The sequence below is a fragment of the Manacus vitellinus genome, unplaced genomic scaffold, assembly GCF_001715985.3.
Source record: "Manacus vitellinus isolate BGI_N305 unplaced genomic scaffold, ASM171598v3 scaffold_2_pilon, whole genome shotgun sequence".
Classification (NCBI taxonomy): Eukaryota; Metazoa; Chordata; class Aves; order Passeriformes; family Pipridae; genus Manacus; species Manacus vitellinus.
Window position 1 is genome coordinate 48,164,848 of NW_021940208.1, and position 23,759 is coordinate 48,188,606.

Consider the following 23,759-nt stretch of genomic DNA (forward strand, 5'->3'; position numbering starts at 1 on the left):
TCCTGTTTTATTTGATCAGCTAAGATTTGACACTATTAATTGTGTAAAGTTGGCAATTTATGTATGTTGTCATGTGTGTGATTTTTTTTTTTTTTACTGATCTCTTGAAAAGTTTAATGAAACTTAAATTAAAAATAAAGCTGTTATCAGTGTGCACACATTTGTCCATCATTCTGATTTTTACATGAGAACTCTGTAGGAAGCATACACCTGCTGAACAGTGTCTTACTGTTTAGAGGTGGGTTCTTAAATTGATACTAAATTATGGCTTTCAGTACACACAGGGTTAAGTGAAAAGGTTGCAGTAATATCTAGTGAGCTTTTTTTCTTTAATGTGCTCATTAGCAGTGGCAAGTGCAGGTTTTAGCACATGTCAGTAATTTACATTTCATTGCTGAGTGGCTGCCCTTGTTCAAGAGTTGTTTTTAAGCCTGATGAATATACTTGTGTTGAGAATAAACTGAGTAGAAGAATTGAAAGCCAAATACCCTGCCAGGCTTTTCAATGGGTGCTGAAGTTTCTAGTGGGTCACTGATTAGTAATGCATGGAGCAGCAGAAGAATGCAAAGATGATGTCTAGAAAGGTTACTTCAGGTAGGTTTTACCATCAAACCCCTCTTTCTTTGTAACTATCTTTACAGCCATTTTCCTCAAAATTTCTCTTAGTGGTCTTGTCTTAATATGGGAATGTGGTACATTAGATGGACATCCCAACTAGGTTACTTAGAGGTGGCATAGGAAAGTAATACTTGTGCAATGAGTCCTAGAAAGAAATGATATTATGGGTTGTGCAGTTTGCTGCTATCAGATTGTGATGATAGGAGTCTCAAGGATATTTGCTCTCATACTTTTTTCTTTCCTCTGTCTCATCTGATACTGGCTTGAAGATGTGTGTCATTCTCTGCAGTAATAGCAAATATACGTGTGTTGGGATGCAATAGCATTGCAGTTGGCAATTGAGATGCAAGACAAAGGTTGCTAGCTTTTTGGGGGAAAATTGATGCTTTCATGTAGCAGCAGCTTAGTTTGGTAACAAAACCATATGATTAACTAAATGTATTCTTGCTATTTTCCAAGCTGCTCTATTTTCAGAGCACTATGTGGAAACTTATACTGTGAAATTATACTTTCCTTTGTAGAGAGGCCTGCATATATTATCTGTCCGAAAGGATAGGTATTGCTGAATTTACATATGTACCCAGACAACTGAGCATTTTTATTCCAGATGCCTGTTAGGATCATACTGACATGTTCTTCAGAGCTCTTGCAAAAGAGTGCTGGTGCTTACTCTCTCCCACTCTCTCTGAGGTATTGTGAACGCTGTTTATATTCAAGCTACTTATTATACAGTTTGGGGATGGGGAATGCATTAAACATTTAGAATGGGGGAGAAACCAGCAAAAGATATTCCAGAACATTCTTGTGAATAAAACCCACCAGTTCGTTGTGTAAGAATTTGTGAACCCTTTTATTAGCTTATCTGAACATTAGGTGCATATATTTAAATGAGAATGTTTGCAGAAAGTAGAGCCATTTGAATATTTTTCGCATGCTTGAAATATTTTCATAGCTGCCTTGGTCAGATTTGGAATTCCTGTTGTTAATTTGCAAAATAGTTACTATTTGGGTTGTCTGGGAAGGCCGATGCCTTTAGCAGGGTGCTAACACCTAAAAGGTATCTGACGTGGTAATTCAGAACCTTGATTGACACAGTGACTAGACAACAGCTACTATTTTATGAGTTAACAAGTAGCAAAGTATAGATGTTGCTGGAGAGACATTTTTGGTTACGAGCCAAGACAGTTTTCATGGCTTGTTATAAAAAAAAATGAGGAAAATTATGCTTTTTTTTAATGAATAAACTTGTGTCAGATGTTTTGCCTCATGGTCAGGACACTTCCATGTTCTTTACTCTCTCAGAAATCTGGAAATACTTGTGTGGAAAAGAGTCATGGAGACTAGCAAAGAGGTTGCCTGAGTAGAGCTTTTACAAAAGTGGGGAGAACATTTTACCCTGCACACTTAGAATGGTTTTAGTTTTTCTTTTTCAGTAGTAACTGCCATAAGATATTTGCAGATTTCTGTCTTAGAGTTGGATTATGGTTCTGATTGGATCAAATAGGAGAGGGGGTGAAGAGTGCTTTCAATTAAGATTCCCCCTTGCAGGTTTATGGAGGGGCAGGCTTCTGGGATAGTAGGGCTTAGTCTCTGCCAAATAGGTCCTCTAGCTCGGACCTACTGCTGCCTGGCTGAAAGAAGTGCTTCCTGATGGCTACAAAAAAACCATGGCTGTTGTATGTGCCACCGCCCTAGTCATTTAGGTAAGATTAAGTTGTACTCTAAGGCATTGTCTACTCTATGTATTTGTGTTCAGAGTTGTGCAGCTATTAAAGGCAGGTGAACTGCTTGCTTTCTGGTTCTTATGACTTCTGGTGCTTTGATCCTTTCCTTGATTAAGGAAGAGTTGTGGCTTGTAGCTTCCTGTATGTGATTTGGTAGGAATGGTTTATAGCTGTGCGTGCTAGGACAAAGCTGTTGCTCCGCTAAAGGTAGCTCTGAGCAGAAAATGATTCTTTGGAATGGGATCTGATCTCAAAATACCCGTTGTTCCTACCAGTTGGTTGGTTTGGTGTTTTTGGGGAGGAAGTTGTTTGTTCTCTAGTTTAAATTTTGAATTGGCTTTCTATGGAGCAAGAGGCAGATTCTTGTCAACCAAATTGGTGTAGTCCATAACCACATTTGTCTTCAAGGAGACTTTTGGTAGAAGGCGTCTATGAATTCAACACCCATGCAGCCCATACTGCAGTGTTCAAAGGATACTTTTCAAGTTGGTAATTTGAAGTAATAGGTATTGCAACGTATGTGGTACTTCAGGCATTAATTTTTGTATCCCAAACCTTGATTAAAAATTTTTAGTCTTTGGAGGACAATAAGTGTACGTGAGTTTCTGTGTATTTTAGGAAGCCAGAGAATAATATATGTAAGGGATATTGCAATTTCTTATTTTCAGTGTATACTTTTATTCTACTTGCAGAAAGAACATGTTGTTTTAAGGTGGTACCAAACTGAAACACTTGAATTCTGTAAGACTGTTACTTTTATTGATGGGTTCTGTTTTAATACTGTTGTTAAATAATTCCTGTAGTAGCCATATTATAGAGCTGTGACTTCTTTCGGTAAATGAAGTAGGCTACCCAAATACTGTGTGTGCTGTTGCATATACAGAAGCTGAAAATGCATTACATCTATATATGGAGAACATGCCTCTTAGCACAAAAGGGCTGCTCAGGAATCCAGTGTGTAAATTTGCTTTTCAAAGGCAGGCAGCAGGTGTGCTGCAGAGTGGTGCTTCCACCTATCCCACCCAGAGAAGTGCAATTTAATTTGCTCTGGCTGGAATTTAGAAAGAATTTCCCTACCCAGACTTTTGAGCAAGGCATCTTGCTAGCAAGCTGTGCCCAGTCTTATGGTATTAAATTCAAAACTAACATGCTAGAAATAACATCAGGCTTCTTAAAAACAGGTTAGTCAAAAGATAAAAGAATGCCCAAATGAAGACTGCTCCCATTTGGGTCTTTGGTGTTTGTGTGTAGGCATTGACACAGTTTAGTGTTACATAGTTGCTTGGTTGTTTTCCTGGGACTTTTGCTTTACTTGGAGGCTGAATTTCTTTGTGTTCATTCTTCAGTGTTTGGCTTCAGAACAGTATTCAAATCTAGCACTGGGCACATGTATGTTTAATTTACCTGGGAAACTTTGTCTATTTCTGTCATATTTGTGAATTGTATACATGTTAATGCATTTATTCTCAAAACATCTTGTTGCTCTTGAGCTGAGCCGGAGAGGATCATGTCCTGCTACTTCCTTGCACGATCTCCTTTTTTCTTTTTTTGTTTCTTGCTTCTTTGTTTAAGAATGTCTTGGCTTTTCATCTAGAAGGTACAGGAAACTCAGAAGATAAGTGGCCTTATTTTCAGTTATTTCCAGTTGCAAGAAACAATTTCAGATAGTCTGATGTCTAGTGGGTGGAGTGTGCTCTGATTGTAATTAGTTTTCGTGGTACCTGACAGCTAGACTCTCCCTAGAAGGTTGTACAAACTGAGATTTTCAGTGGCTTATAAATTGAAATATAGGTAACTTTTTAATTGGAATAATAAAGGCATTATTTATGGTATATCATGCTTAGCATGATACAGTATGGTTTTGATTCTGATTTCAGAGTTGTTAATTGAAGTCCTCCAGCTTCTGTATGAAACTCCTTTTCACCTCATTATAAATATCAATTTAAACAGTATTACAGTTGTTCTTTCTCTTAATTTTTTCGCTGAAAGTTTTAGCTTTTTGCAGATGCTGAGAGAAATTCTTGTGAAAGAAATGGTTAGAGTGGAAGACGTGAGTCCAATGAGATTCAGAATTTGACAAAAGTATATTCAATTAACAGAATTTCCAAAGAGTGAATAAAGGGCAGAACTTTAAAAGTTCTGCTGTCATATAGACTGGCTCTACCTCCCAACTATACTTTATAGGATAATGTATATATTATATTAAAAAATGTCTGTATAATAAGAAATTAATGGTTTATCTACAAGATTTTTGTTTCAGATGTTATGTTAGGTTGTATAGTAGATTATAGTTGTATTTTTTTTACAGCAGCTTTTTTTTTTTTTGTTATTTGGTTACTTTCAACTATACAAAAGACTTTTCCAGTCATTTCAGTGCTTGATAACTTCAGGGTTCACTGCCCCTGTACATTTTTCAAATTATTAGTTTCCTAATGCATACAGCTTTAATTTACCCCCTACTGGTATCCTTAAATGGGTTTTCAAGAATTTTGAAAGTGGGCTACTATAGTTGTATTTCAGTGTTGGTCCTGACTGACATAGAATTTCTTAAGTAGCCTGCACAATTAAAGGGATGGGAGGTTCAAGCAACCCCTATGGCAAGAAGCTAAAGATTCTCTTAAATAAATTTGTATTTGGTTTCCTAGAGTGTTTTTGCTTTACTTTTTTCTAGTTATTTGCCTGTTGCTTTTGCAAGTGCTTTTCCTCTGCAATGTAACTTTAATGCGTTAAATTCAGTATCTGTTCTTCTAACATAAAATACTTAATGTTGAAACATTTACTGTGTTTAAAAAATAGCAGCTACAAATCTGATACACTGCATACCTCACAGCACCAAAATATCCGTATGGCATGGCTTAAAGAACTGAGCACACATATTGTATCCATGGAAGGGTGTATTACTGTGTATTTGCATATTATGTTCTGAATATAATTCAGGCTGTTGTTTTAGCTCCAAGAGCGAGAAAACTACAGAACTACTTTGCTTTGAATTTACAGTTTGAATTTTCCATTACAACCTAAAATTGAAGAAGTAATGATAAAATATCTCCAGTATGAGCATGCATGAGCTGAAGTCTATATGACTTTGAATCATTTAGCATTCTGCCACATTTTCTGTGGAAAAAGTGTTGTTTGTGAGGACTTCAACATCAGGCATTCTTCCTGTAGTTAAACTCAAGTGTTGTCTTTCCCTTTCCCCCTTGAGTCTGTTTTCTGGTAGTTTTTTTTCCCTGGTTTCTGACTACTGTATGATCTAGGAAAAGTACACAAATCCATTCTCATGTTTGATGTTCCACAGAACCAGAGACTAGGAAGCTTGTGACCAAAGTTTAAAACCAGATAAAGAGCAACAGAAGAATAGGGGGGAACTCCCCCCCCCAACCCAATCCCCCCCCCAAATTCTGTGAATTATAATTCCAGTCCAGCTAATTTTTGTAAAGTCTGCATTATCATTCAGTGCAGGAATGGTTTCCTACTGAATGTGTGACTCCATGAACAAAATATTTACATTGCCAGGTATTCTCAACGTCATGATAGTACCATATGCAGTCATTGCAACTGCACTGGAAAAATAGTGAAAGAAAACAGCCTTAGGAAATGAGAAAATGTTATCCCCTTTTAAGGAATTTCTAGTGTAGAATGTTTTTATCTTGCTCTGCTAGAGTGAAATAAAATCTGATGATTGGATTCCATTCTAGGAATGACAAACCTTCCTAATATATTTGGACTGAAAAGCTACTACAGGGATAAGTTAGAGGAGTTGAAATGGAGATGGAACCTGGCTAATAAAAAACCCTAATCATTAAGTTTCAGCACAAATGAATAAGTTTGTAACCTGTGTTTCTGTGATAGTTGAATGCCAGTGATAAAATGAGTGATGTAAAGTAATTAATGTTACTATCAACAGTTTAACTTCTGATTACTTACTCTCCTTTTTGAGTATAAGATTCATGGCTTGGTGTTGTATTTCTGTAAGTCAGATAGCTGGAGTTTGGCCTTTGTTACTGTCTTGTAACAAAGTTACAAGCCTGAAGTTTCTCCTTCACATTGGAAAGTATTCTGAGGATTGCTATAGATATCACTTTAATGTAGTAACTTTACGTTAATTATGCCAAAACTGAGATTGATCAGCATACTGTACTATTGCAAAGTACAAAAAACTGAACCTCAGCCTCAGTCTTGAAATTATCACAAAGTTCTCGGCTTATGACTTCAAGATCAGTTTTTGAGCAGATTTTTTGTTCGTTTGTTTTTTTATTTTTTTTTTAAGAGTGGAAAACAACTGAGGTGCTTTGGTGAGCAGGAAAGGAAATGCTATTAGACATCAAGCAGTTGGCACGTCTTACTGCTTTTTTGAATTGTGCGTTTTAAAGGAGTTTAGCATTCAACTATATCATCTGCATTGTAAGAGCCTATATTGGAGGCACTCCCCTAAAAAAAGAATCCAGTGTGATCTTCCAGGGAGTTTTGAAACTGCTCAAATACATCATGGTAATTTAAAAAACTTGTCTGAGCTGTTTAATGTACTATAGCTTTCCATTACTAAGACAGGTGGCATTTACGAGATAATAGTGCTTATGTACAGTAGTTGAGCCTTAATTCTTCATGCCTTCTTTAAAAATTAAACTGGCTGTAAGACAATATGTGTGGAGATCTATATACTCCTTTATGGATTACAAAGGCATATCATTATATGTACAAATGGTATATGTGTTCAGACCAAGAGAAGAACATTTAATATATTAAGCATTGACAAATTAATTTTTCTTCAGAGGTTAAAATCATGGGTTCCAAATCTGTTGTGGAATTGGAGCTCCAATGACTAAGTAAAACAGAAACTGTCTTTTCACCAGTGTACTCAGTGTGTTTTTAAAAGGTGTGGTAAATAGACCAATGAGAGGATCAGTATAAGACAGCAGAAGTGTAAAATACCTTTAAAATATATATACACATAAAGTAGTTGAGAGATAATACATTGGAAGGAGAGCTTGAGATTATAGGGCGAATGTAGTTTTAGTTTTGTGAACAGGAAGAACTCTTGTATGAACCATTTATACATCTGCAATGAAGAGATTTGCTCTTAGCACAAGGGTTGCTGTGTGTTTTCTGATCTAATGTTGAAGAATAAATAGCAGTGAAGATGTAGTCCTGGAGGTGAAGAAAGTTTGCTTGTAAGAGCAAAGATTTTAACAACTTCAATCACAGTTTTGACTGTTTAACACTTAAATGGCACTCCATTTTTTAAGTGTAATGCTGAATATTGTAATGTATAGTAAATTGAATTACCTTACAATATCAGTCATGTCTGTGGTTGACTTTATCTGTATTAGGGCAGAATCCAAAGAACCTATTTATGCTCACCAAATCCCCGTTGTGCTCGATGTCATATGCACATGTATAAGTGAAAATCTGGTTTATGCCTTTTTCTCCTTCTTCCAATTCTGTTACCATCTGAAGAAAAATAAAAAGGAGAAAGCTAAAAACTAAATTGGGAAGAAAAGCCTGAGGCTCTAAATGGGAAACCTTAATCCCTGCAACCACAAAAAAGTCTCAATCCCCACCAGTCTTTTGAAAATAGAGATATAGAACCAGTCCTTGTGACTGGGTAAAGCAGTATTTAAAGATATAGGCATTTGTCTCTGCTCTTTTCAGTTACCTGTCAAACTTCTGCAGTGGGAAGAGTCTCATGTCCTCCATTAATAGCAACTTTTTAGCATTTGTTTAAAATGGGACCAACAAAGGCCAAGAATTTTCTAACCTTACATATTTATGGTACAATATAAGCTTGAGACTACTTATTGCAACTTTTGTTTTGTTTTCATAAAGGATAAGCTCTTTATTAATTCATAAAAATTAGGATTAGGGGCCTGGTATCTGAACTGTAGTCCATAAAATTAGAGGACATAGTTGCCTGGAAAAGAGTGACAGTATTGGTCTTGGTTTCTATAGTTTTGGAACTTCCCCTTCTTATACATAATATTTTTGAATTCTTTTGAAATGTATATATATTCAGAGTGGAAAAAATTATTTATTCCAGACATGAGTTAATGAGTTCCTTATTTTCACATTTCTTTTCTGTATTGAAAATCTTGGGAGCCAGGATCTTTGTTTGTTCTTCCAAAAGAAAGTCTATCTTAAGCACCAGTTCTAGTTCATAAGCCATTTTCTGTATGGGAGTATCTTCTGTCAGAGCAGCTAATTTTTTTTGTATAGCTGGTATCTCCAGCTCTCTTGTTAGTACTCATTTAGTTGTTCTGTTTTTGAATTTCTAAGTTGTTGGAGAGATGATGAGCATCGATTTTATTTTTTTTTTAAATACACAGAGACTAATAAATATGCTCTTCAGATTGTGTTTTTGTTCAAAAATATTTACAGATTAAAATTTTGGCATAGGGAAAGAATAAATTTAATTTGTCTCTGCAAAGTTAATGAAATCTTTTATTATGATAGTGTAGAGAGATCATTACAACACCATATTTAAAATAAACAAGTATTTCTCACTGGAAGTGGCGATTCTTATTTGTTCTGAAACTTTGCCAAGCCAATTCTTTACATTCATGGTTTCATGCTTACTTTGCATCCATTTGAGATTTTTCTGTATGTTACATTTGTGATGATTTAGGTAGTGCCCGAAGGATAAGGCCTGGGGAAGGAGTTCTGCTGATGCAGAACTGGTTTTCAGCAATAGCTCTGAAGCTTGTCAAAATTTCTAATTTGGAGCAGGTCCTTTCCACATTTTCCCTGATTAAAAGCATCCTTGTTTGGGAATTGGGAAAGATCATTCTTTTTAGCAAGTGATTAACAGGCAGTGTTAATCATTCTAGAAGTTTCAATGATGGGACCAATTACTTTTTAGGAGGATGATCTAGACCTTGCATTGGTAAATTCTTATTCTGTTCTAGCCTTTCCTCCTCCTGGAACTCCAGACTGTATGTTTCTAGTCCTGCTGTAGCTCCTGCTGCTCATGGTACTCGAGTTGCTCTGCAAAGCAAAGAGCGGGAGCCATAATACCCTCTTTCTTCTTGTGGACATTTTTACAAAGGTGCAGTTTCACATCTCCATAAACTAAAATTTTCCTGCTGTTACAAGGAGGTTTTGGCCTTGATCATGTTCCTACCATCTCCCTTGTGCTGGATCTAACATTTATTGAGTCATCTAGAGCAAGCTTATAAGTAATCCAGAAAGAGAAGCTGGCAAAATGCAATGAACTAGGTGTGAAAAATGACTGGAAGTCAGAATGCCACTTTTTTGTGGCAGAATGTCACTAGATGGACTTTGTTGCCATGGTACAGCACTTCTGGCTATTGACAATTAAATTTCCTATTTGTTCCCTCTTAGGCTGAGCCCATCAGAACAAGCCTCTTGCTGCTACCTGTTGTACTGTTAGCAGGTAACGACAAGGATAGTGAAGGGACTTTTGAGAATGTAAAATCAGGCTCTAGAGTTGCTCTGGCATGCTGCATTCATTCCCTGTGTGCATTTGTGCTGTGATGCAGTTGAGATCTCTCCTTGTCTCTTTGCCTTTCTTCCTCAGTTCAGGAGGTAAAATTTAGCCTTTTGTATATACTTATGGATGCTTTTTTTACTGATAGTATCTTGGAGTATATTCTGCCTTTAAGGATTTTTTGCTGTAGCTTTGAGGAACATCTAGGTGCACATCCTTATCAGCATTCAATTCACAAGTGAAAATCCACTTTGCTAGGAATTTTAAGGTAATTCTAGCCCAGTGGATAAACTGGAGACTTGTTCCATTTCACCACTTTCATATAACTTAGCTGAAATACTAAAGTAGAAAAAGTTTTCCAGGGTACCGTGATCTTATTTACTATCTTATGCAGTTATGAGACATCAGTTTGTGTTAAAATGAAATATATATATATATATATATATAATATACATAAAAATTGATAGTTCTCTAGTCTCTGCTTATCCGAGTTTCATTCCCCTCTTGCCATCCCCATTTCTGTGGGGACCTTTGGAAAGAAAGAAATATCAACTTTTCAGAAAGATTGCCATCATTCAGTAGGCTAATTTCCTCTACAGGCTAAAATTTTGAAATTTAGACTCTGCAACTGTTTAAGCCTACTTAATTTCAAGTACATGCTTATTTACAGGATCCAGATTTGTTTGTCTAATTACTTTAATAGCATGAGTGAAGCCAGACTGTCCAACTCTCAGACCCATCTGTTGGAAAGGGGGGGGTGAGGAACTTGATTGTGACTGTTCCAAAAAGCCTGTTCCACCCTTAGCCGTCAGATGAAATTTATCTTTCAGATTCAGAATTGGTGGTATTCAGGAATATATGGCAGATACTTTTGTAACACATTATCCTGAGCTCTGAATAGTTGGGGTCCGTGGGGAGCGGGGCCACAAGGGAATCTCATGGATTGCTTGATTTTAAGTGCCTGTAAATTCTCTGGTACTACATATCGATACATATTATTGACTTGTTTTATTTATGACACTGAGATACTGAGAGGTTGTTATCCCAAAGTTGTAGCATTATGAATGATGTAATACTGTCCATTACATTTTGTTCTTTAGATTTAAATGTGCCCAATTCCGCTGTTATTTCCTCACCCTAGCGAAGAAGTGTAATGTACGCATACTTTGAAAATAGTTTGAAACTTCTGTATTATTTTGTGATGTTTATGGTCACACATTGTTTTTGCTTTTACACTGAAGGCAAAGAATCTGCATTTTTGGTTCAAGGGCCCAATCTGCATTTTTGGTTCATGCAAGAATACGTGCAAGTAAGAACAGGGCTTGGTGGAAAATCCAAATTTGTATATATAAGTCCTATTACTTAAAGATAATAAAATCAGGAATAATTTTTTTTAAAGTTTGGCTACAAAAGCACATGAGCCTCTTTTCTTAACTTTATTTGAACATCCCCATTTAAGAGGATAACATAATCACACATATCTCTGTTCATTATATTGAATGTAAATTTCATGTAAGTAGAGCAAAAATGGAAATCAGAGGGAGAACTATGTACATTGACTGTTAAAACATACAGAAAAAAAATCAGAATTTTCTTAGAATGCTTTCCAAAGGAAAAAAAAGGAGTTTTTCATTTACTTAAATGCAGTGGGCAGCTGTAAGAGGTAGTTATCTTTCCTTACAGGGTAATTAGTCTGGTTTTCTCCAAGAAACTGTGTGTAAGACTTGAATAAGAACATCTTCTGTTACTAATACTACTATAGGCATCCTTTTACAAATAAGTAGTGTAGGAGATGAGAGAGTAGCGCTTAACAGAATTCTGTGAAATGGTATCTTTTGCTGTGACTGTGTTGTCTGATGTTATTATCCCATATGTACAGTAGTGCTTGCTCAACTGATGAGAGGGTATCATAGAAGTACTGCTTTACCATCTTCCCTCCCTCAGACTTTAGCTGCTTCTCCCAAGTACTTCCATTCCAGTGCTGGTGTAGGGAGTTCCCTCTTGCCCCTGCTTGCACCTCCAGTTGTGTCTTCCTAGCACTGTTCTGTATCCTATGGTGACCTAATGCAGTTGAATGGGCTTGCATTTCAGAGATGGGAACCTTTTGGATTTTTTTTTAAACAATTATTTCATTGATCTAATGGGTATCACTTGTCTGCAAAGCTAAGGGAACAGCATACTTGAGTACAGATGTAGGAATAAGTGGCCAGAGAGACCAGCGGTTACAAGAGAAGAAAGATCAGTATTGCAAGGCGCTGCTTTCTCTGCAAGAAATGAATGTTGTGAGATTCAGTAGGAAGATCCATATCCATTTATCTCAGACAACCTACAAGAGTCTTGTCTTGCTTTTTAACAAGGATTGTGCCAGGTTCCTCTCTACTGTTGGTTGCTGTAACGCTTCTCCTCTGACCAGAGACTATAATCTTCCTGATATTCTTCTCTCGGCTCTATAGAGTAAATGAATTTGGAAGGAAACTCTGGAGACCTAGTTCTCCTCTCTTGAAGCAGCATCAACTGAAACAGATTGCTTAGGGCCATATCCGGTTGAGTTTGGAATATCTCTAAGGATGGAGACTCCACAGCCTCTCTGAGCTACCCATTCCTATGTCTGACCACCTTCATCCAGTAACTCTTGCCTTTCTAGATTGCAGCTACCACATGTGCCAGTCATCTCATCACCACTGCCTTCATGTAACTCCCAGTTCTTGCCTGCTGGTGACTGCCACAGGCATCTCTAGCCACAAGCGTAGTTTTCAGTCATCCTGCTTATACCTTTTCTGCATACTTTCCCTTCTGTACCCTCTTTTATATGTCTGGTGACGGTATATTTGTTGACAAGTTGTCACAATTGCCATTGTCCCTTCTAGGAACTGTCCTTCACAATCCTCTAAGCACTCCTTGCCCTTTTAGCTATTTTTAAGTCATATGGTTCCCAAACTGATGGCTGCACAGATGCTGCTTGGGCTGTGAGAGGCAGGAGGAATTGGATCCTGGGATGGGGGTATTTTCTTTGAGTCACTACTTTGTGGCAGGTGTTTTTTTTTTTTTAGTAACTCCAGGGTCAGTATATCTTGGCTTTGGTAGAAGGCAATGTGTTGGTTCAGTGAATTAAACCTGATTTGGTGTGGTGGTGGTGAACAAACAAAACCACAAGCAGTTGTGTTCAATGCATGTTTTTGTTGCTGATTTACTTACTGCTTCTTTAGCTCTTAACTGATGTTTATTAATATAACTTACCGTGAGATTTATTTTTTCATAAATATGCCTGTCTATAATATAATGTTGGTTTTTGACTGTCAGAAATTAAATCTAATGCTGTTTAATGACTCTCTTCTTGTGGGGAAAATAACTCCAGTTTACTAATGAGATGCAGATGCTTCCAGTTTTCTGAAGTGAACTTGATGGTCTGCTCTGTGTCTTTGAGTGTAGTTTCTGGCATCTTCGTAAACTCTCTGAAGGTCTTTGAAACAGTCTTTATCAAATGTTTGATGATGACTACATCTGCTGAAGAAATAACACTTGTCTAGATATCAGCAATTGCAGCTATTTGTCAGGAAGTAAATTAGTAGCCTTCTTGTGAGGACAGAGAGGATTTTAAAGTACACAAGCCAGCTAAGAGAAGGGCACTGTAGGTCAGTAGAATGGAATTATCCATGTTAGAATTTAGTCAGGGCAGTGGGCTTTTAACACTCTTGTTTTTATCAAGAGTGTTGCTTATTCAGTGTCTTTGTTTTCTACAATGTTTGAGAAGTGACACTTTTTCAATGTATTTATTAGTGGTTATTATGAATGCGATTCTAGGGTCACTTATCTTCCTGGTTGTGATTATGCTTAAATCCTCAGTAAATTCAGGGTGGTGAGAGCTTGAACAGTCATCATGAGTTTTATTTTGGTTTCTGAATATACAGTATAAATATAATCATGGTCACCTAACTTGGAAAGCATTGTAGAATGTCTGGAAAAATACTGAACAGTTTTTTTTCAACATGCAGGCATATAATTAATATCCTTTGACTGCAAACTCAGTGTAACATCTCAATAACACAGTGCTAATTTTTCATTACTTGTTGACTTCTAAATGTATTTTCATGTTTGGTTGGTTTGTTTTTTTTCTGTCCTTCCCTTGAAAAACACAAGCTAAGGTATTGCTAAGTGTGCTTACTAATCAAGCTATATGCTTGTGTTTTGTATACATTTGCAAAGCTTCACGTGCAGCTTTAGGACAGGAGAAATAGTGTGGCTGTATTAAGAATATATGTCCTGTGCCCATGCATTTTCTTAATCTGCTCTAACATTGGGGTTTTTGAACTGTTTGTTATTTAGTTTGTCTTCCCTACTGAACTTTCAGTTTGACATAGAAAATTTTGTCCATGTCATAAACTTGGGTCCTTGATAATGTGAGGTATTGTTTTAGCTACAGTGATCCTCTGGTGTTTCTCCCCCTCATCGTTCTGTCCCGTTTTTTTCTCCATGACTGCCTGGTTTTCATTTAGACTAATGTCTATTTTCTGTTAAACATATCATTGAATGTTCTTTGCAAAGCTGAAGACTTTTTCCAAACTAGAACCAAACGTCCTAGAAAATAAAGTGCTGCTAACTTTCTCTGCTGAATTCAATACGGTAATTCCAAGTGCTTCTCCCTCCTCCAAGCAAATTAAAAATATGTAACTTGAATCTTAATTAAAAAAAAAGTCAATAGATCTAATACTCTCAGAGGACAAATTGTATTTAATTGTATTTTCAAGTAGTTAATAGATTTGGCTATTTGTGGCTCAAATTTATTATTTAATTGGGTGGAGTATTTATTGATAAGCAAGGAATCTTTCTTACCTTACTAACATATTCAGGATGGCTTTGTGCAACACTGGCACATCACATTTTAAACTAAGTTTGAATTAATGATTAAACAAATGCTACTTTTACATCATACAGAATCTTGTGTGGTCATGCAACTGAGAACTATTTTGTGTTGCATGAAAAATGAAATGGTCTTCATGAGTCTAGATGATCCGGAGGACTAAGATTACGCTTGTTAGTGTTTGCCATTTCCTTTGTGCATACCTGATTTCTTCTCTTTATCTTCATGTAATCAGCAGCTATATCCATTGCCAGGATCTAATTGAACTTAATGAAGAAAGAGGTTCTGCTGTTAAGCTTCCGCATTCTCTGCTCTTTGTGCTGCTCACAGTGCTAAAAAGAGATGAGTTAACATAAACCTGAGTAGGCTGTTTAACCTTCTTTCTCTTCTGGAAATGTAGATGCAATAACATTTGCAGCTGAAAAGGCTCATTCGCAGTTTCTAATGTTTAAGGATGCAAATGAAGTATTTTGTCTTTTCTGTCGCCTGGAGGTGTTAAGCAAGGAAACAGAGAGAGGTTTCTAGGATTAGTTCCACAGATTTCTTTTATCATGTAAAAATCAAGGATGGTTTCAATGCCACGAAGTAAAGAAAAGCAATATGGAAACCATCCAGGGAAAATTCTCAAGTTTCTCCCTAAATTTTCTGGGTATTTTTTACTCCTGATATAGTCAAATACTTAAGCTTTTTGCAGCATACCAGGGCTAAGTTCCTGTGCATTTGGGTGGTGTGTGTGTGATGCTTCATAGATGGTGAAGCAATTAATCATTAACAGTGGCATGTCATGCAAACTCCTGTATGTTCAAGTTTTATATTTTATAGTTGAGAAATGCTTCTAAATTCAGATAATTCAATATTGAATTTAGGTTCTGGACAGACAAATATATAGATCATCTAAACTGTTTAATTGTTTCGAAGTGAAATTATCAAGTTTGGATCTGATCAGCAAGCTGAAGTTCTAAGTGAAAACTTTTAAGTGTAGAGCCACAGAGGTGGTACTTAGTCTGTTGTGCTTTGGGTACTTGGAAAAAGCTGCTTCTGTGCTTCTTTCACCTTCAAAGATATGATCTGGAACGATTTTTTCCACTTAGAAGTTATAATATACACTATGAAATGTTTGGTGAATGAGAGTGTTTAATTTTGAAATGCAGAATTAAATCCCTTCAAGTACATTTATTCTTTGTACATATAATCTATGATAGTACGAGTTCACAATTTTGTGTCTTTATAAGGAAGATGTCTACAGATCAGCCTGATCCTTTTTTTTACTTTGTAAACTTACCACTTCTGTGGAATTAAAGGGTAGATGACTTTAAAGTTTATTTAAAAGCTATTTTCCATGCAGCATTTGTGCTCAAGGTGATGCTGAGCATCTAATTTTATTCTGGTCATTCCCTGGTGTTTATGCAGGAGGTCCTGCACCTTTTCTGAGGTGCACACTTTTTTGGAACAGTGAAGTTAAGTAGCCTTAGCTTGTGTTTACACTGGTTCAGCAACTGTGCTTTTTGTTTAAGCTGAGTTTTAGAGTAGTCTAACAGAGTTCTCTCTTCCCACCTCCAGCATTTGACTATACATATACTACATTAAAAAAACCCCATAAATATGCCTATATATATATATATATATGATATACAACTATATGCTGTTCCTGCATTCTATTCCCAGCCTGCTTCAGAGAAAGCATGTTTGGGGCTTGGATAAGGCCTGTTTGCATTTGGTCTGTCAGAAGTTTCTGGTCGTACTGGTAGCTGATGAATGGGTTTTCGTGGCTCTGCATAGTTTAAACTATACTTTGGAGACCAGTATTAACAGATTCACACCAGGGTTAAATGAATCAGTTAATATTTCTTAGAGTGATGGTTTAAAGGGAATTTATTAACACATCTCCCTCCCCATGCCAAAGGTTAAACATGGAAACTGGTATCTGTGTTGGTTCATTTCCAAGAAAATGATTGTATTCTAGTTTTCTTTTTTTTTTTTTTTGGTATTGCTGCTCAGCAGTTATCTTCTTAAGGTAGTGATTTTGAAAATGCTTTAGTGTTCTTTAAACTCAGTTTTAAGAAGTGAGACAAACTTCTTGCTGCTGTGTTCAATTTTAGGTAAGGCTTTTTTATTCTGCTAGCTTTTTCTTTTCAAAAGAAACACTTGCAATGTGTTACTTTCTCTTACAGTATGTACTCCTGTTTGAGACAGCAAGTACAGATATTTAAAATGGCACAGTAGTGTCACATAGCTTGTGTGGTGAGTTCTGACCTCTAAATTGCTGTGTGTTTTGGACCCAAGTAACAGTTTTGATTTTGAAGTAGAATTTGGAACAAGCCATGAGGTCTGACAGTCTGGGAAGCACAGTTCTTTGTCACCACCTACTTCCTCTAGCAAGGTTCATTGGGCACTGTCACTTTTCCAATTGTCAATTTACGTTTTGCTTTCGAGGCTAGTTGCTGTCCCAGTCTACCTACCTGCTGCTTCTAGAACTCAAGGTGACTGTAATAATCTGTCTTCTTCCAAAGTTCTCAAACAAAACAAAAACCAAACCTCCAGAAGTAACTACAGTAGCCAAAGGCAGGTATAGTCAGAGAACAGTTGGCTACAGCTCTTCCCCTTCTAGCATATCTATCCATTGATTTACGTAACATACTGTATTCACTCTGTTGTAAGCCTGTACAGAAGGTCATAATTTGCTTTTGTTCAGCATGACTCCTTTTGTAAAAACACTTTTTCTAATGAAGGATGCTATTGTACAGTTAGTATTGTCTTACCTTTCATGTGTGTATATTCTGAAGATCCTTTGTCTTCACAAGTTCTGCTTATTTCATTCTAACCAAGACTGGAGGAACTGTTTTTCACTGACCTGCTACAGAATTACTACTTTTGGTGATCCATGACAATACCTAGGCTTTACCCCAAAAGAGCGTTCTTGTTCCCAGTTGCATGCACCAGCAGCTCATGTGGTCCTTCCTTCAAGTGCCCATTAAGCTTCTTTCTGTTTAGCTCATTGCATCTCAGGAAAATGATGGAAAGCACTCTAAAAAATAGACCATCGTCTGCCATGTTGGTCATCTAGGTCAGCTGAGGAGTGTTAAAACCTGCCATTAAAGAAGGGGGATACCCAACCAGCAGGTCTGAGGTTAAGGCCTTTCCTCCTGACTGAATTACTGTTACTGTCTTCCATAAGTATCACTCTGAGTTTGGATAATCCTGAAAACATCATATGTAAGTCTGAGTTTGAGAACTTGTGATTCAATGGCACTGTGTAACAGATTGTTTGGGTTCTCCTGTAAATTTCATGAATTTGTTTAAAACCAGTTCTGTGTTTACATATGAAAGTTTATTTTCAATAAGGTAGAGCAGCTACATTTGCTCTTGAGATCTCTATCCTCTCATCCATTTCTTCATCAGAAATGGGAAACATTTTCCTATAATTAGCCATTTCAGGTACCAGGGAAGGAACAAGCAAAAAGTCTTTATTATTACCACTGCTTCTGTGTGGTATATTCTGTGGATAATTATGGGAGCGCTTGCACCTGGAAGCAACTGGGCACTTGGAGTTTATTTTGCCACATCAGCATGCTGTGAATGGAAAAATCCCCTCACTGAATGATTCTGAAAAAGAAAACATAAGATTCTTGAGAGTCATGTTTTTGTACATGGCATACCTCCTTGTTGGTTGAAGCTGTTCCTGTTAAGCTGGTGTCACATGCAGATTCAAATATCTTGGCTCAAATGAAGACACCAAAAAGTGTGTTTAATTGTCCATTACTAACATAGTAAAAGACAGAGGATAAATTTCAATATCACTTGTTTTGTCTAAAGCTGGATTGGAACTGTTCAATCATTTCCTGCAGCTCTTGGAGGCCTGGCAGTGAGATGACTGGTTTACCACAGATTCATAAGCCCACAGAAGAGTATATGTTGCCAAGGGAGCTAGTGTGTATAAAAGTTTATTATGCAGTTTTCCCTCCTATCTTTAGTTCCGTTTGTGCTGTCACTGAGGCTGAATCCACTGCTGACTGTATAATGCAGTAGTTGTGAATATCTGCATTCATAATTTCAGGGAGGAGGTGCAAAGGAATCTCCTCTTCTAGAATCAGTCTCTTCAATTACCTCAGGTCCACAAGGTCCATTACCCTTTGTCAGATGGGCAGGTCCTTTTCAGATGTTGGGAATATGGTGATTTACACTAACATAGGTCTGTTTGGCCCACTCTGTTCCCAGAGCAGTCAGATGTGTTTGACAGACTGTGAAGGTAACAAATAGCTCAATCATGAACTTCCCAAATGGGTTTTCCAAATTTTGCCTTGACTTGTCGTACTTTGCCATTTAGTTTTTGCTATATTATGAGTCCCACATTTCCTGAGGGTAGAATAAGGCTTTTGTCAGGCCTAAAAAAAAAACCAAAAGGGAGAGAGCATGAACTGCTCACAGTTCTTCTTACATGACAATTACACGTATTGCTACTGCTTTCAAAAATAGAGGGGATTTGGGGAAAATTCATTATCTACTACTTAAGGCAACTAAAAATTAACTTTCTTTTATATTCCTTGTTTTTTGCCTGTACTTTTGACTGTGCAAAGTAGAACAGTGATATGCAGGTATCACAGACATGTTTCTAAAGAAAATGCTGGTGCATGTTTATGGTGAAACTTTATATGTTCCCTGCAGCTGGATAACTAGTCTTCCAGGCTGAAATATGCTTATGAATATGTAGAGTAACAGAACTTTTGGAAGAGCTTGTTTGATATGCAGTGTGTAAGCTTGTGTATGTACAGCAGAGTTTCTAGTATTTGCTATGACACTAACAAGTCTGTCTGTGGACAGACTGTTATCAGACACTAGAAGTTTTTCTGGTACAGTTTCACCACTTCTATGTGTTTGATAAACTAAGGATGCTGATGGTGAAGTGCTGGTAAATATCTGTGGGAGCTTAAGATGTTTCTACCACATTCTTTCTTGTGGTCTATTTTTTACTTTTTCAGTATTGGGCAGTAGAGTTTTGAACAGATCGTTTACTACATTATGTGATGGTTGGTGGTGAAGAAGGCAGGATGCTTTTCTGGTGATGAACTGAGAAGCTTTGGCAGAGGGCTTGAACAACCATCTTTGAGTTAAATTGACTTAAATTATTGTAGCAAGACTTTCAAGAGTTTGTTCAGTAGTACCTTGAGCTGACAAAGTCTTTTTATGTGTGCTTATCTAAAGTTAGTTGCAAGTCATGTCAGGCAATGCACATTTCTTCTGTGTAAGAGATGGTTAGACATACTGGCTGGAAACCAGTGGAGCTCCTTTGGTTTGATGACTTATTTTTGATTTATGGATGTTGCAACATGCAGAGTGATGTGGGTTTAGATGTCCTGTGACATCACATTGAGTTAAACTATTGTGTTTCAGGTTTTGTTGCTGGAAAGTAATTGGCAGTGGTAACTGCCCAAATTGACTAACCATATCAGGGAATAGCTGGTGGTACTAAGCTGCTGCTTGTTCACCATGTGTAAGGTACAAAGGTTGAAAGCAGTTAAAGCCGAGAGGTGCATGTCTAGACAAGTGCAGTTTGTAAATTCTGGGTTATGAAAAGTATACATTAAAAAAAGACAAAGATGCAGGTTGTACCAGGTCATATTTGCATTAGAGTAATGTGAATCTGCTACATATCATCTGGTACCTAATTTTTGATAAGTAGCATTGGCTGTATCCATGTGGAATATTACAGCTCTATAGGATTCATGTAAAAAATATAATGGATGCGAAGATTAATTTCTTGAAATGGCCTGGAGCATTCCTTCTCAGGTGATTCATGAATCTCTCCTGAGTGGTACTGTTCTCTTCTTATCCAGCTACCTGTTTGGACAGGAGCAGGGAATGAACCAGGTACTTGGAAAGTCCATACCACAGGCCAGTGAGATGAGACAGTAAGTCAAGCACAATGTCCCCTATATGCCTTTTGCTGGAAAGGTGTGTGCTTGCTGATGTCATGAATGCAATTTCGATCCCCTCCAGTGACCCCCAATTGGAATGAAGGTTTATTTTCTATCAGAACAAAGTCAGAGGAGAGAGAGAAATACTGTGAGAGTACGGAAATAGACTGCAAGATAGAAGTCTTGGATGGTCTGTTAGGGCAGCAAAAGTTCTGGGCCCACTATCTTGACCTCTGGTGAGTCCATGTTTTTAGTGGTAGACTTTGAGAAGAAAGTGAGGAGAGGAAGCAATACATAATGGAGTTTAAAGTGGTATTGATCAGGATGTAAATGCCAGTGTTGTGGCAGAAACTGTAGATACAAGGTGTTTCCAGGTAAGAAGTGATACAAGAGGGACAATGTAATCTCCAGTTGTTAAGTATGTAAATGAACCTTTTCTACACAGCTTTTTGAGATTGGAATACAGTCTGATGACAGAAGAGAACTCTACCTTATCTTCAGGTATATGCAAGTGCCTGTTTGCAACTCCCTTGTTAAGAGAGGATGAAGTATCAGTTTTCAGACCAAAATCTTTTTTTTTCTGAAAAAGTCAGATCCAAACTTTGTCCCACAATGGTTTCATGTGTCAACTCTTTGCTTCTTTAAAAAGTAAATTTCTTGTAGTGCCAAAGGATTTGAACACTAAATAATTATAGATCTGCATCCTTGTTTTGGTCGTCCTTTCTCTTCCTTCCTCCTATTGCACTCTTCCCAGCTTGGTAAGGCATCCATTAATCAAATCAGTATTACTGAGTTGCTGAGCTAAGAAGCTGAATGTAGTAGAGAAGAGTTGGGCTGAGATGAAACCTCAGCTGGTTCATTGTGAATTGAAGCTAACAATCCTTTGTAGCAGAAGTGATGCTCTGCATTTGGTTTGGGTGTCTTTGCACTGAGCTTCCTGGTGTGTCTGTAATGCTTATCTGATCTTTTCTCTATTTCTAGCACCCTGTTAGCTAGGATGATGAGAACTTGCCTACTTAGAGCTTCTGCTGTTATACTCTTCATGCTAGGAAGCTGCTGACAGTGAAAGTGATGACTCCCAGGCATGTTGGGATCTCTCGGGTCTTGTAAGATCATGAATAGAAGGATGTTGTTCCCCAACTTAAAAAAAACAGCATCACCTCCTAAGGGCACAGGAGCAGACAATTCCCAAGTGTCAGAAGTCAAGCAGGGGAGGCAGAAGGTTGGCTTGGCTGAGCAGGGACCTTGTCTTAGAAATAAGTCAAAAAAGGAACGTGTGTGCCCAGGGGAAGCAAGATCAAGTGACATGGGAAGAAGTCAGAGATGCTGCTTACCACTGTAGGGAGAAAATTCATGCAGCCAAAGCTCGACTGGAGTTGAAGCTGCCAGAAATGTGAGTGGCAATAAAAAGAGCTTTTTCAAATACGTTAATGGCAATAGGCAGTATAGAAATATCATTGTCCTGTTACAGATGGTCACCTCACAAACAGGGACAGAGACAAGGCAGAGGTGTTTAACGCTTTCCTTGCCTGTCTTCAACATGGATGAAGGACCAAGGGGGTCTCAGTGCCCTCAGCTGGAGGATCATGGCTGTGAGAATGACCAACTCCCAGTCAACCCTGAAACTGTGTGGGATCTACTGTTTCAGCTGGATCCCTACAAATCTATGGGGAATGATGTGATTTGTCCCAGAATCCTCAAAGAGCTGCTGATGTCATTGCAAAACTCTCCATAATTTTTGAGCAGTCTTGGGAATCTGGAGAAGGTCCCAGCTGACTGGAAGCTGGTGAACGTTGAAGGGCAAGAAGGAGGACCCTGGAAACTACAGACCTGTCAGTCTCACTTCTTATGAGGCACTTACTTGCCTGGTAAAGTTATGGAGCAGATTATTTTGGGAAGTATTGAAAAACACCTGAAAGACAACACGGTCATTGGTCAGAGCCAGCATGGCTTCATGAGAAGGAAGTCCTGCTTATGCAGCCTGATTTCCTTTTATGACCACCTAACTGATCAAGGGAAGGAAGCTAGTTGATATAATCTTTTTGGATTTCAGTAAAGCTTTTGGTACTGTCTCTCACAGGATCCATCTGGATAAACAGATCATGTGATGGGTGTGCAGATGGCTCATGGATGGAACACAGAGGTTAATAGTGAATGGGGTAGCATCAGACTGGTGACCTGTCACTAGTGGGGTTCCACAGGGCTCCATCTTAGACCCTGTGCTCTTCAACATCTTCATAAATGACTGGGACACAGGACTGGAAGGGATACTAAGCAAGTTTGCAGATGACACAAAACTGGGAGGAGCTGTTGACTCCCTCGAAGGCAGGGAAGCCCTACAGAGAGACTTGGACAAATTAGAGGACTGGGCAATCACCAACATATGAAGTTCAACAAGGGAAAGTGCAGGATTCTGCACCTGGGATGGGGCAACCCCGGATGTACAAACAGGCTGGGGAATGAGGTGTTGGAAAGCAGTGCCATGGAAAGGGACCTGGGGGTCCTGGTTGATGGCAAGTTGAATGTGAGTCAGCAGTGCCCTGGCAGCCAGGAGGGCCAAACATGTCCTGGGGGGCATCAGGCAAAGCATCACCAGCCAGTCAAGGGAGGGGATTGTCCCACTCTGCTCTGCGCTGGTGCGGCCTCACCTTTAATATTGTGTGCAGTTTTGGGCACTGCAGTATAAGAAAGATATACAGCTCCTAGAGAGTGTCTAAAGGAGGGCAATGAAGATGGTGAAGGGCCTTGAGGGGAAGGCGTATGAGGAGTGGCTGAGGTCATTTGGTCTGTTGAGCCTGGAGAAGAGGATATGGAGGGGAGACCTCATTGCAGTTACAATTTCCTTGTGAGGGGAAGAGGAGGGGCAGGTACTGATCTCTTCTCTGTAGAGACCAGTGACATGACCCAAGGGAGCAGCCTAAAGTTGTGTCAGGGGAGATTTAAGTTGGATATTAGAAAAATGTTCTTCACCCGGAGGGTGGTTGGGCACTGGAACGGACTCCCCAGGGAAGTGTCACAGCACCAAGCCTGACAGAGTTCGAGGTGTTTGGATGATCCTCTCAGAGTTAGAGTTTAGCAAGTGTGTCTTTGTAAATCACTTATGGCTGTTTCAAGGGTGAGTTAACTAGCCTCTATTTTCTAAAGGGATATTTTGAACTTTCAGACTGGAGTACCTTCACTTGCAGCTATTTTTCTCTGGCCTG

General features: G+C 38.1%; 1 protein-coding gene across 1 annotated transcript in view; it reads left to right on the top strand.

Annotated features, from left to right (window-relative positions):
- Window positions 1-23,759, top strand: part of PCCA (propionyl-CoA carboxylase subunit alpha) — a 270,550-nt gene that overhangs the window by 44,887 nt on the left and 201,904 nt on the right. The window lies entirely within an intron of this gene.